The sequence below is a fragment of the Eschrichtius robustus genome, chromosome 4, assembly GCF_028021215.1.
Source record: "Eschrichtius robustus isolate mEscRob2 chromosome 4, mEscRob2.pri, whole genome shotgun sequence".
In the NCBI taxonomy this organism is placed as follows: Eukaryota; Metazoa; Chordata; class Mammalia; order Artiodactyla; family Eschrichtiidae; genus Eschrichtius; species Eschrichtius robustus.
This window is the reverse complement of record NC_090827.1, coordinates 36,523,553-36,535,976: the sequence shown is the minus strand read 5'-3', so window position 1 is coordinate 36,535,976 and position 12,424 is coordinate 36,523,553. Positions and strand designations below refer to the sequence as shown.

The window sequence follows — 12,424 nt, the reverse complement described above, 5'->3', positions numbered from 1 at the left end:
CTTTATTGCCTTGGTTTAAAAGATGTTTAAAGGACATGTATACAGAGACTACTATCAGCAATTATAGAGTTTTCAAATTTGAGCAAATGATACAATTATCTTTAAATTTTGTTTTTTCTAATGGAAAGTTTTTTTTATTGTGGTAAAATATACCTAACATGAAATTTACCATTTTAACCATTTTTAAGTATACAGTTCTTTGGCATTAAGTACATTCACACTGTTGTGTAATCATCACCACCATCCATCTCTGGAACTTTTTCATCCTCCCAAACTGAAACCTTGTACCCATTAACCAAGAATTCCCCATTCCACCCTCCCCTCTGCCCCTGGTAACCATTATTCTATTTTCTGTCTCTATGAACATAACTACTCCAGGTACCTCATGTAAAGTGTAATTTTAAAAAAAAGTTTTTTTAAACATTCTTTTGCAACTGCCCCAGTGCCTTTTAGAAAAAAGACGGAGTAGGTTTTAAAAACTTATTACTAATTGATATCACTTTCACCATCAAGTTATGCATGATGTTTCTTTTAGTTTTTTTTCTTTTTTTTCCCTCAATTTCTTTAAGTTGTGGAGTTGAATGGGGGGTGTAGAGATGCTGAGGGAGCGCTGTTTTTCCTGACGTTTTGGAATGAGAAAACATGTTGTGGGTCTGTGCTGCTACTCATTATATTTTTTAATGTCTGATTTTAAATTTTAAAAGAGATGTGGAGGGTGGGGAAAGGTCGGCTGAGAATTGGTTCTATCTTTCAGTGAAGATGGCAGTCCCCACGATGATTTCCAAATGCCATTTCAGCTCTTTGGAGATTGACAATACCCTTTTAAATGGAGAATAATTGGTCACCACCTTCCTTTAAATGGGCTGTGAGTCACATTTCACTAAATGTCATCGCCAGGTGAATTAGAGGTTCTGCTTCACTCTGAAGTCCCTTTGCTCAGTGACACTTCAGTCAGGTCTTCTGGAATGTCCCCATCACCCCAGGTCTTTGCCCCTCAGGAGTGCACGACGCTGGTTGGAAGAAATGAGGAAAGGCAGGGGATGGAAATGAGGCATCGCAGAAAGAACTGGGATGGAAATGTTAAAGGGAGGCATCCCACCCTGCAAGATGAGTGAGCTCATCCTACACCGGAAATGATCCGGTGTCAGGAATTCAACCGTGGCAGTGAAGAACGCTCTTCCCTTGTCTTCTCCTCTTCCATCCCAACCTAGGGGGACGTGTGCTCTTTGAGACTCTGCTTTTTGTATTTAAACATTTTTGAAAATGTGGGGGAAATTCAGGCTTCTGGTTTTCCTTTTGCCACTGATCCTTTAGTTTTCACTTCTCGGAGATCTCTGGTTCTTCTTTGATGGTCTCTCCCACCAATGTCATAGCAAAAGGGGCTCCTTTTCTGGGCTCTTCTAGCACTTTCCCAAGGAATGCAATGGCATATTCACTTAGCATAGCTTAGAAACGGGGACATTTCCTTACTTAGCAGACAGGGGAAACTCAGTATGGGGTTAGTAACTCTTAGGAAGAGGGTACTCCCTTTACTCCAGGACTCCGGAAAGTTTTTAATCCTAAGGAAGGTGAGGGGGTTGGAGGAAGGTTTGATGGTACACAATTCCTGCTGAGCTCAGCTGTGAGTGCCCAGCATCAGGCTGTAATTATTAGCCCCAGACCCAGTCTCAGGGAGCACAAGATAAGGCCTGTGGCTTCTGGGAGCCAGGCTTGCAAACAGGAAAAACACAAGAGGAGATGCCAGTCGGTAGGTTGGGGTGAAAAACTGTGCACCCAGGCCTTATACTGTGATCTGTTTTCTCAGTTGGCTATTGATGGGGACTTGTTTACGGGTTTGGCAGTCGCAGTATTTACTGACTGATCACTTGGCATAAGAAAACAGATAACAAATGCACGCTGTTTATGCAAAAGGCCCGTGCAGCTATTTTATGGTGGCTTACTAGAGGTCCTGAAACCTGACTTGTGTGCACTGTTACCTAGCAACCTGTTACAAAGTCACCGGGGAGTGAGATGCATTGGTAATTTTTTTGTGTGTGCGCATATTTGGATGTAAATGTAAACTTGGTGACAGTGGCAACGCAGCCCACGGGAAAAGGAAAGGAATACATTTTCTGGAGGTGGCGGCGGGCGGGGGTGGGGGGGGATTATTTATTTATTTTTCTTCCACTCGCTCTCTGGTTGGTCAGGCTCTGGAATTGATAGCTCCCATCATTGTGGTGTTCTAACTGTCTGTGTCTGTGACTGTGATCCCGGAACCAAAAGGCCAGATCCCGGGGAGCTGTGCCTGAGTTTCTAGCTCTTTCCCTTATCAGATGTCGGGTTAGCATCAGGCCTTGTCCCTAGGCATCATAACGGCGCCATTGTTCTTGCCATGAATTTTTGAGCTGGGCTCTGTGTGTGCACCTGCTGGGACTCTAGGGTGCAGCTGTTTGTGGACACCGGGGCTGGGAGTCTCTGTGCCAGCCACATCACAGTCTGCAGAACCGGAGCACAGTGGCAAATTCAAGCGTGTCCGTACCTTCTTGTTTCCAAAAGAGAGATGGAACACACTTGATTCTTTCTTGCTTGGTGATTAAGGGGAGTCTTTCTTGCTCCCACTGGATTAAAAATCACTGGTGGAATCCTCTTTTTTTTTTTTAAACCTTATAAATGTGTAAAGCATGCTTACTTTTTTAAAAAAATTTATTTTATTTATTTATGGCTGCGTTGGGTCTTCGTTGCTGTGCGCAGACTTTCTCTAGTTGCGGCGGCGAGCGGGGGCTAATCTTCGTTGCGGTGCACGGGCTTCTCATTGCGGTGGCTTCTCTTGCTGCAGAGCACGGGCTCTAGGTGTGCGGGCTTCAGGAGTTGTGGCGAGCGGGGTCTAGGCTTCAGGAGTTGTGGCGAGCGGGGTCTAGAGCGCAGGCTCAGTAGCTGTGGCGCACGGGCTTAGTTGCTCCACGGCATGTGGGATCTTCCCAGCAGAGGGCTCGAACCCGTGTCCCTGCATTGGCAGGCAGATTCTTAACCGCTGCGCCACCAGGGAAGCCCTGGAATCCTCTCTTAAAGGGACTCTAAATCCTTCCCTCCCTACCCCCGTTTTGAGGTTTCCTAGTGTCTGTGATTGTGAAATCAAACCCCTTCCCCGAACCGTCTACTCTTCTTCTGCCTGAGCCCACACTTAACATTCCTTCATCCTTCAAGATTAACCTTGTTCCCTAGGACCAAGGCTTTCCAGGCTCAGCACCGTAATTGATTCAGGGAAGAGGATGGGACAGCCCCTGCTGCTGGCTTTCTAGGCTGATGGAAAAGAGAATTTTGCAAACTCTGCTCCAAGTTTCAGCCTAGGAGGCAGGCCTTTGAGGGCTGCAGCCCTGCATATTTGCATAGATCTTTCTTGGGAGCCAAAAGGCAGATGCAGACTGTCGCACGTCAGGGCAAGGGATTCAGTAGCCGCATGACTGGGGCTGTGCAGGGGAGAGGAGATTAAATTCCTACTGTTCTGTGCCTTCTTTCCGTTATCCAGTAGCAGTTCTCACCTTGACTGACATTAGACTTACCTGGGGAGTTTTGTTTTTTTTTTTAAATGCCAGGGTCCAGCCCCACTGCCAGAAATTATGATTTAGTTGGTCTAGGATAGGACCTAGACCTAGACGTTGGTGTTTTCTTTTTCTTTTTTTTTTTTTTTTGGCCACACTGCGTGGCATGCAGGATCTTAGTTCCCCAACCGGGGATTGAACCTGCGCCACCGGCAGTGAAAGTCTTAACCACTGGACCACCAGGGGAGTCCCTAGACATTGGTGTTTTCTTTAAAATCCTCAAACGATTCTAAAATGCAGCCAGGACTAAGGACCACTGATGTGGAAGATAAACTTGGTACCTGTTTTTTTGTTTGTTTTTTTTTCAGTACACCTATAGTTTTTCAGTGCAGCTCTCTTCCCTCACTTTCTATCCAAGACCATGAAAAGGGCCTGGTGGTTTGGGATGGATCTGAGGCATTCACTATAGGTCAAGGTTAACAGGAACTGGAGGCCTGTGTGAGTCATGGTCATTGAGCCCCATGTTTTCCCTTGTGGAGCCACATGACAGGAGAATTAAAAGAAGCATCTTGATATTCTCCAGTTAGAATTAGAAAGTCTCGAGACTCATCTAGAACATCTAGGAACTGGGAATATCATCATTAGACGCCTGATTAAAAGTTGCCTGCTGTGGCCTTACATCATTTCTCTTTCTGAAAACTACACTTTTCAAGATATCACATTTAAATCTAACTCTCCAAATTAGAACCAAGCAGTTGACAGAAACTTGGCATCTCAGTTGTTGGCTGGGAATATCTTTTTATCTTTTTGTACTTGGTTTTTTGAAAATAAAAGATACAAGTCATTTCAACTATTTTTAGTTTGGAAACTGGCCAGAAAAATTTATCCTGTCTCCCACATTCTATTAATTTCATAAAATTCGGGCCGAAACATCTTAACCATGAGAGGTGGACTTCGGAAAACAATGACTTGCAAATGGGTCCATGCTGAACTGTTTCGAATGTGTTAGGAGCTCAGTGGTAAAATGGCAAAGGTTTTCTTGAATAAACGAAGGGCAGCTGGTGAACGTTTGTGTTGTATCTTGCGGTTTCCCATGGGCCTTTGTTCCGCCACCTCCATCTCTTTCCCATAATGTTATGCATCTGTAGTTACAATACAGTTTGTCTGTAAAGGGCAGCTCCTTATCCTGTGATACCTTTGTTGGTGCTGCTGAAGAAGGACGGGGCCGGGAGATGCCCATTAACTAGGCATCCTTATTACCTGGTGGCTCTGATTGGCTTTCTGTCAAACATCTTAGCATCCTTCTACCAAGGAAGTGCCTGCCTTCTGCCATTCACGCCCTCAGGCTTCAGTGCCATTAGCTGGGGCTCTCCCCACGCCTAAGTGTGCCTTCCCCAGTGGGTTTACTTTTGGCAGTCTTCCTTTGCATCTTCAGTTTGGCCCTTTTTTTAACCCTGCCTGGCTTTCCTCATGATGGGCACTCACTGATCACTTGACTAAAATTCCTGGTGTCAGAAGCCACATTGTGGGCCCTCATATGTGCAGGCGGCCCGAATGTCCTATTGAAATCCTGGATTTTACCGAACCTGGTGGGTGATTCACGTGAGAGGGAGAGTGTGACGCTTTCCTGTTTTTCAGTGACTTGCTGCTCCACGAGATGAGGGCTGATCTGAGTCACAGAAGGGAACAGGTGGCGTAACAAGAAAGTGGGACCTGGAGTTACACACGTGCTCAGGCCTCCAGGGATGGAGACTTTGTGACACTGACTTTCACTGTTTATGATTTTTCCTTAGCAATCACTTACATAGTGCCTGCTCCTTGCCGTTTAACCCGTTTGAACTTTATAACAACCCTAGAGGAAGATACTGTTGGTATTCCCATTGTACAGATGAAAACTGAGAAACAGAGAGGTTAAGAAACTTGCCCACGTTTACACAGCTAATAAGTGGTGGGAATGGGATTCTAATCCAGGCAGCCGGGCTCCAGCATCCCCTCCCCCAAATCACAAAGTAAGGAAGTGGTGAAACTGGAAGTTGGCTCTGTTCTCTGCCCTTGTCTTTGTAGAGTCAGAGTTCCCAGCAAGGGAGCCATTCTCTGAATGTCGTATGTTCGATGCCACCGGAAGTTGTACTAATACTTTTAGGCTTTTCAGGCATTGTTTAGTGCAGATGGAGTAGTAACAGTAAAGCCAGTTACAGTGTGTCTTCAATGGCTCGTAACAAGCATGTAGTTGAGGAAACCAAGACCGGAAGTCAGTAGTGTAGAAGGGTTGCCGCTGGAATCCAGACGTTTCTTTCCTCACTGTGCTGGATAGAGTTCATCTCATTCCAGAACTGTCCGCAGAGTAGTTGTTTATCTTGATAGACTCTTGGGAAAATTGATCAAACTCTATGTTTCTGCAAAACTGAATCCAGGTCATTTTCTTCCTTGCCTCAGAAGTACATTTTCTTCCACTCACTACTGTTGTTACTATTGTTACAACTTCTACTATTGTTATCCTGAGGCTTATTACTAATCAGATGGGTTTCCAGTGAGCCAGGGGCGGTGCCAACAACTTGATGTAATTTCTCAGTTAACCTTCCCAACCACCCTGTTAATGTTAAACCTGTTTTATAGATGAGCAAGCTGAGGCTTAGTAGGTTTTGGCGACCGAGGGATAGAGCAGAGATTCAGCACTGCCTAACTGTGAAGCTTGGCTCCTGACCACTTAATGAGCTATTACCTAATTTTTTTTTTTTTTTTTCTCAATCGAGTGAAATGTCTTTTGACCTCAGTCTGCTTCACTGTTTATTTTCCTTGGCTTCAAACCATGACATCGTTTTTAATGCATGCTAATTCAGTCACTAATCTGGTTAAATTTTTTTGTGTCTTCAAAATACACCCACAATCCATCCCTCGAGGGAGGCCTTTCCTGGCCCACCAGCTCCCTCCCGGATGCTTCCTCCGCCCCAGGACCCTCCCTCCCCGCCGCCAGGCCTCCAAGGCGTTAATGGACTCTTCTGATACCTCTGGCGTCAGGTTGTGCCCCTGCCTGGCTTCTTTCTCCTGAATAATGGTATCCCTACTCCTCTCAAGAAAAATGCTGAGTCTTCACCAGCTGGTAGACACTCCCTCTGCCCCCCATTTCCATTTACCTGCCTTCCCTCATGTTCCAGGAGTCCGGTCATTGGAAACATGGAGTTCCATAAATCTTCCTCCTGTTAGGTAAAATGGGGGAGGGGGGTTCTAAAAAGAATTAATAACGTTATTAAAACCAAAATAACTAGGGACTTCCCTGGCGGTCCAGTGGTTAGGACCCTGCGCTTCCGCTGCAGAGGGCACAGGTTCGATCTCTGGTCGGGGGACTAAGATCCCTCATGCTGTGCGGTGTGGCCCAAAAAACCCCACAAAATAACTAGTTTAATGCACCTCTGACCCCCAGTGGTTCTGTATCTTTGTAGAGAATTTCTAGCAACATTGCGCTTTATTGCTGTGATATCCACCCCTACTCCCCGCTCCAGTGATACTTAGAATCTTAACATCCAAGTTGATACTTGTATTACTGCTTGTGTCTTAGTCTTGCCTCTTCAACTATATTTCAGATTGCTAAGGGGTGGGGAGAGGCAGCGGCAGGGGATGATGTTTCCTTTATAATGTCTTTATCTTTGTATCATCCACAATGTATTCCGTGGTAGATGATAAGAAAGGTATTCCATTAGTCATATATATTCTGGGAGTCAGGTTTTCAGAGGTTGTGGTATTGCTTCACTTAAAAAAGATTTACAAATTCACAACCAGCTCCGTAGTGCCATAAAGAGTATGGAAGAAAGAGGCGGTCCATGGGAAGAAAGCAGGCTGTTCAAAGGGAGCCTCTAAGGGTGTGAGCACCTTGGTGTTGGCCGGGACCTCAGCTTCTGGGGCCAAATCTAGGAACCGGAGTCGGTCACACAGGGAGTTAAGTAACAAACTGGTCCACAGTTTAGCAGCTCAACACAATAGCCATTTACTTAGCTTACGAGTTTGGGGATTGGCAGTTGGGCATGGCTGACCGGTGTGCTTTTTCTGGTCTCGTCTGGGCTGACTCATCCATCTGCAGGACCTTGCCAGGTTGCCAGGGCATGGCTGGTCTAGGTGAGCCCCAGCTGGGAGGGCTTCTCTCTGTCCCCCAGGGTGTCCCATCCTTCAGTGTGTTAGCCTGGGCTCCCCCACATGGCAGCTGGGCTGGCTTCCAAAGGAGAGAGCAGAAGTTCTCCAGGTCTCTGGAGGCTGGGCTCAAAGCTGTCCCAGCGTCACTCCCACCACCTTCCAGTGACCGAAGCCAGCCACTCCAACCCAGATTCAGAGGGCGGGATAATCTGCTCCACCTCCTGATGGCAAGATCTGCGGAGTCACGTGGCAAAAGGGGTGGGTTTTCAGGCAGAAGGGATCCTGATGACCATTTTGCAGTCTCCCAGCGCCCAGAGTTCTTCAGACTCACTGGGTGTTCCACAAAGACAAAAAAACCTTAAAATACCAATGTATGAACCAGAATGTCAGTATAGTAATTTAAAATGACAAGTGTAACAATCAAGAGCAGATGTCATTTGGGGCAGATGGTCACCGACTTCCCTGAAGAGTGTTGGAAATATATGATCCAATCTTTAGGTTTTCTTTTTTTCCAGTCTCAAGTCACCTCAAGCTGTTCTTACATGCAAATCACTCCACGGCTGTTCCTACAGTTCATTCTTTGGATGTGTTAATAGCGTGAATTTAAAATGCAGTTTTCTCTCCCATCTACTCCCGGCTAGAGGCTTGATCGGTTTTCCAGGACTGGTCCTTCCTGCTTTTGACAAGGGAGATATCCTGTCTGTTAAGTGGATTCCTGCAGATAGCTGCTCTCGCTCATTATGTGTGGCTTGTAGTAGTTTCGTTCACGGAGAAAAGCCTTATTTATTTATTTTAAAGTTCTGTGGCGCTGCCTATTGTTATTACCCTTGACCCTGCTCCAAAGGCTCTTTTGTTTTCCCTTTGTCGCTATGTCTATAATCTCAGTAGCTGTCACAGGGGACCTGCGCGGCCCTGGTCCGCAGACATAGACGCTGAAGTGTGACCGAGGATTAGCTCAGGTGGGGATGAAAGATATAATGAAATATAATGAGAAATATAAGATGGTTAAAACTCCGCTAAACACTAAATATAAAATGACTTAAGGCCAATTAAGTAGTTTACCTTATGAGAGAGCAAGATTTGAAAATATTTAGCTAATGTTTTAAATAAACATTCTATTTGAATATAATATGCTTCACTGTTTTAATTATTATTTAATGAAATCTCGGCTTTCCTTATGATTTCCGAAGGCAATTTATTTTCTTCTCACCCAAAGTGTATCAAGTTGTCAAAAAATCCCAGGTGCCCAGACAGATCATACATCCTTACATCCTTACACTTACAAGGGAACTTGGGTAGTTATAACAGCCCTGATATGTGATCTGGAGAGTTGAGCTCTGATTCTGATTCTTTCATGAATGAGCTGTGTGGTTTTAAAAAGGTCATATCATTCTCTGAGACTCTGTTTTCTTATTGTAAAGTAAGGGAGTGGAAAGCAGTAATGGTTTTCATTTTGTTTGTTTGTTTTTAAACATTAAACCCATTTTTTTCCAAACAAAATCTTAAGGGCAGACTCAATATATAAAACACAAAGAATATGTAGTTTAATGTATTTTTAAATTTAACTTTATTTTTTAGGTTCTCATGTATTATATTTATTTATTTTCAAAGTCCAGCAATTCGAAAATAGTTGCTAAGTGATAATCCCACACACGTGAAATTAGTGTTATGTTAAGATGAGGTCTTACAGCAGTATAAGCATCTAGTGTATTTCTAAATTTATTTTGCTGATTGCAGCTTCAAGAAATACCATTTACACAGCGACATTGTGGCAAATGAGATAAGATTTTTAACAATTCACCTTGTAATCTCAGGATCTCTTTAATTAAATGTATTCAGCTGCTTGAAAGAAGAGTACAATAATAAAAAGTTTTTGCTTCAAAGCTGACAACATTTAGCAATTGCCCTTATTCCTTATCACGATAAAGGGCAGACAAGAAGCACCCCAAACTTTCAGCATGTACTACAGCCATCGATAATTCTATTTTAGCTACTTGGTTATTACTCAGACCATTATTTGGAAGTTTATTTAATCTCGCTCGTCTCAGATTCTTCATCTACAAGATGGAGATAATGGTAGTAACTACTTCAGAGGGTCGTTGAGAGGATCAGATAAATTAATCCAAGGAAACAGCATACTCCCTGGCCCATATTAAGTGCTCTATAAATGACAGAACCAAATATGTGTATATCTACATATTTCTGTCTGGCTGTTAGCCATGATCAGAAGCTTCACCAAAGCAGATACACTTGAAACTACCCTGGCACCTAATTTAAGGCAGTGGTCCTCAACCAGAGGCATGCTCAGGGGAGAGTAAGGCAATGTCTAGAGAAATTTTTGTTTTCACGACTGGGAAGTGCTACTGGCATCTAGTACGTAGAGACCAGGGGTGCTGCTAAACATCCTACTGTTTGCAGGACTGTCACCCACAGCAAATTACCCAGCCCAGAATGTCAGTGGTGCTGAGGTTGAGAAAGCCTGATTTGAGGCATACCTAGAGACTCTAGTCGTACCATAATTGTACAGTTTTACATGCACAGGCCTGAATTTTTGGAAAGATTAGTGTATAGCCAAGCACTTCCTTATTTATGACATATTACTAGAACTCTGCCACTCCTAAGAGGCAGGGAGAACTGCATCACAAGTGATACACAAAACTGAATTAACTTGTTAACTCAAGTTAACCTATCAGTGGTCTCCAGTGACTTGACATTTTATATATAACAGAGCTGAGGGTCCACATTTTAAAATTAAATTTTAAATTAGTTTCAATAATCTTAAAAGCTTACATTGGAAACCGACATTTATTGGAACCCCAGAAGCTTATCCTAGGGTTGGTTCCTTGGGACACTGTTTGAAAACCACCAGATCTGCGGTCCCTTCCAGGTCCAAGGGTCTTTGGCTCTGCTTTAGGGGGAGCTAGTAAGTAAAATTCTCAATGGCCTAGCTTTTTCATGTACCAGTTCAGCAGTCACAAAATTGCCAGAGTCTGAACTGAAAGAGAGCTGGGTCTTATTAAACTCAAGGAAAGTGTCGTTTTCCTTCACCAGAGGAAACGGACAAAACAGAGCAGTAACAGTCATGTTGCCGTCCCTTCTTCCTCTTCCACCCTCTTAGATCTTCATAAAATTCTTCCCCACCAGAAAACATGCCTTTCCTTCAGCTTACACGCCACCCTTCCTCATTTCTCGTTCACAATGCTTAGTTCACACCGTATCACTTCTGCCCAGAGGCCACAGTGCAACTGCTTGAGTTAGTTTCCTTCTTAAAGGCGCTTGGACTATCTTGGAGAGAAAGGAGAGCGCCTGGGCGCATTTTCAGCCAGAAGCCCTGAAGTCTAGTGTCTCTGATTTGGAGAAGTCAGTCTGTTAACCTCTTGGGACCTTAGTTCCTTCACCTGCAAGATGAAAGTGGTAACGATGCCTGTCTCTTGTGGTTGATGGAAGGATCAATTCCTGTATAACTATTCAAATGCTAGTTGTGTGCATTACTGAAACAAATAATGGTCTTTCAGGAAGTTATACAGCATTGTCCTGGGGGTGGGGATGAGAGGGGCTTAGACAGAATCTCGAAGTGTACTGAGGACACCTCGCCGGAAAGACGGGTTCCTTTTACAACTCATTAATGCTGGCCTATTAGAATTAGAAGCTTGGAATCATTTTATCCCAGTGGCTTTCCCATTCCTTTCCCATATTAGCCTTTGTCTTGAATCCTTTCTAAATCCTGATTTAGAAAAAGCTGATTTGCTTCCTTTCAATGGCAGCCCAACTCCATCGAGCACATGAACTTACAGATGTACATAATTTTTAATCATAATTTTCTCAGGTCGCAAAGTGTTTGAACAGTGAGAGAAGGGACCTCTTGGTTAGTGGGGCTTCCTCACTGCGTTAAGTGGAGTGTCTGGAAGCTTGACGATACATAAACGGAAGTCAAGGTAGTTGCTGTGAAAGTCCTTTACAAATTGAGTTCCATATGTGCACCCATCTTCTTGTTAGTGGTAAGAATGAAGTAAAGACTAGGCAGTGAGTCTTAAATTACTGCTATTCTCTTAGCAATTTCCCCAAAGAGAAAACATCTTTAGTTTCACCTTCCCCTGTAGAAAGAACATTTTTTTAATTAAGATAATAAAAAAATGATGGCAATTATGCAGTCATATTAATTTTAAAATATAGGGCTTTATGCACTATTCTCAGTGTAAATATTTCTGGTAATTGAAAAAAAAGCAGGGTAGCCTTCATATTGCTATTTTTACATCATCTATTTAGATCCAAATGTTTGGGAAACTAAAACTTGGACAAATGAGTGTTTCCCACATATTTTTTGATATGTCATTAGCCATATTTACATTTCCCTAGCACATTACTAGTTTTATGCCATTCTTGACATTGTCAGAATGAAAACCAGGTATGAAGTACCTTGCAAATTTATAAAACAGCAACATACAGCCTGCCTATTATTTTTTTAAAGTGTCTTATTACAGTTCTGTTAAATCTGGGTTGTACTAATATTGCCAAATACCTTCTTTTTTTTTTCTTAAGTCTTATGTAGCACATATTCTGACTAATGCTCCCAAAAGCTACTTAGGTCTTCAGAGAGCATTGGCTTCATGGTTGCCCTCTCCAGCAGTTGGGATTTGCTTCTAGGGCCTCAGTAGTTTCTTATCTCTTTCCTAGGCTCACTTAGAATTTTTTAAAGTTTCAAAACTAAAAGATGGAAGCCTGAAGCATTTTTAAAAATATATAACCATTCACTTTATATTGTTCCTACCCAAAGAATCAAA

At 43.4% G+C, this 12,424-nt stretch overlaps 1 protein-coding gene across 5 annotated transcripts in view; it reads left to right on the top strand.

Moving 5' to 3' along the window:
* The window catches only part of ZNF827 (zinc finger protein 827), a 178,342-nt gene that overhangs the window by 54,624 nt on the left and 111,294 nt on the right, over positions 1–12,424 (top strand). The gene's annotated exons all lie outside the window — the stretch shown is intronic.